Source organism: Myotis davidii, unplaced genomic scaffold (assembly GCF_000327345.1).
Source record: "Myotis davidii unplaced genomic scaffold, ASM32734v1 scaffold2798, whole genome shotgun sequence".
Taxonomy (NCBI): Eukaryota; Metazoa; Chordata; class Mammalia; order Chiroptera; family Vespertilionidae; genus Myotis; species Myotis davidii.
In genome coordinates this window covers 4,978-6,933 of record NW_006289553.1, presented here as the reverse complement: position 1 = coordinate 6,933, position 1,956 = coordinate 4,978, and the positions used below count along the sequence as shown (strand labels likewise).

Here is a 1,956-nt window from a genome sequence, read left to right as displayed (position 1 = left end):
ATGGCCGGGCACGGCCGGCACCCAGGAGCCCGGGCTCCTGGCATCCCCTCGGAGGCCCTGATTGGGCCCGGGCGGGACAGGGCCGGGCTTGCTCGGCCTGAGTGAGCCCAGCTCTGCTGGAGAGAGCAGGGGGGCAGGGGCCCCTCCCCTGGGCCCACGGGGCTCCCCCGAAGGAGGACAGAGACCACGAGCAGGCCCAGGGAGAGTGAGCGGTGGGCCAGGCGGGTGGGGTGGCATCACAGGTGCTGGCCAGGCCTCCGCGAATCATTGATCAGCTGCCTCCTGGACGCCCCCCCCCCTTCCCTCTCCTGTCCCACTGGGGATTGAGCCGAAACCTGGGCTTGTGCCCTCATTGGGAATCGAACCGTGCCCTCCTGGTTCATGGATCGATGCTCAACCACTGAGCCACGCCGGCCGGTGCACCTTGGATCACACCTGGGTGTCGAAGCTGTACCACCTCACGGGATCTGTGACCCGGCCTGGCCTGTCTTTCTAACCCTGGACTAGGACAGGGATAAAGCAAAGCATGATGGGAAACTCCAGCACCCACTTTCCCCCCGAGACAGCGATGCTTTGCATGGGCTCCCATGTGTGCCCATAAGGTGAAGTGCTATCCAGGCGGGACATTTTTCCTCATGTGGGGTCGGGCCGTTTCCCCGGGAACATTCTTCCGCTCGACCTGATCTCGAGCCTCCGGGGCCTGGGAAGGGCCTGGGAAGCTGGGAGATGGAGGCCCCCCCGCTTGCCTGTTCCCCGCACTCTGGAGGTGGAGAAGCATCATCCAGGACACAGTGTAGACCCTGTCCCACCACATTGAGAGTTTGACTCTTCATCGTTTAACAAGTTCTACATCTAAGCGATTTCCAAATAGATTTTCTCTCCTCCCCCCCTTTTTAAAATATATTTTTATTGATTTTAGGGAGGAAGGGAGAGGGAGATAGAAACATCAGTGATGAGAGAGAACCATTGATCAGCTGCCTCCAGCACGCCCCCAACTGGGGATCGAGCCCACAACCCAGGCATGTGCCCTTGACCAGAATCGAACCCGCCACCCTTCAGTCCGCAGGCCGACGCTCTAGACACTGAGCCAGCTGGCCAGGGCCCTTTTCCTCCTTGTTCAGTATTTACATTAACAAGTTTGCTTTTTACCCACAGCCTGTGAGCACTCCTGTTGCTCATCACTCCGGAGCCACGTTCCTGCTGGGAATCTCTGTCCTCCCCAGGATGTCAAGGGCTGATGGGCGCCTGTCCGCGGAGAGGCAGTGGAGCCGTCTTCCTGTTTCTCTTTTCTTCACTGTCAGTCCCCAAGGAGGGACGCATTCCCGCGCTGCCCTTGCTGAGTGAGCTCTGCTGGTGAGGGACGAAGGGGCCCGGCTCCCCGCGATTCCACCGGGAAAGGGAGCTACGGGACTTAGGGCTGAGCCGCAGCAGCTGTGCCCGGCCCGGAAGGCAGGGCTGCTGGGAGCTTGAGCTTCTCTTACCTGCTAACATAAAAGCAAGCATCACCAGCATTCTCATTGGAACAACACTTATCTGTCAGTTGAGGGCAAGCATAGGTTGGCTATAAATACACAAGTTTGGCAAAAATCAATGAGAGCTTTCTAAGGGAATCAATGGTCTATGTATATACATGTTTATATACATACTAGTGGCCTGGTGCACGAATTTGTGCACATTGAAAGGAAATTAATTAGAAGAAATATTTTAATATCGCTATTCGCCCTTTCTCTATAACAGAAGTGTCAACCAAATTCACAGTCAACAAGGACAGATGGAAACACGTGTGCAGTTGGCACCAGTGAGAGTTATATGTATCGTGCATGCGCGAGTCAACTTAGCCTTTTATATATAGAATGAACTTGCTTAGTTAGACCTGCTTTCTGATGTAGCTAAACTTTTTCCAGCCCAGTGAAGCACCCCAACTTCTCTTTCAGGTAATCGTCAGCAACACAGCAG

The 1,956-nt window shown here is 55.6% G+C and overlaps 1 long non-coding RNA gene across 2 annotated transcripts in view; it reads left to right on the top strand.

Moving 5' to 3' along the window:
- LOC102771339 overlaps positions 1 to 1,591 on the top strand; it is a 4,128-nt gene extending 2,537 nt beyond the window's left edge. For both annotated transcript variants that reach the window (XR_001513573.1, XR_435585.2), the window contains one exon: positions 1,156 to 1,591. This is a non-coding gene — a long non-coding RNA (uncharacterized LOC102771339). The remainder of the gene's footprint in view (positions 1 to 1,155) is intronic.
- The last annotated feature ends 365 nt before the right edge of the window (positions 1,592 to 1,956 follow it).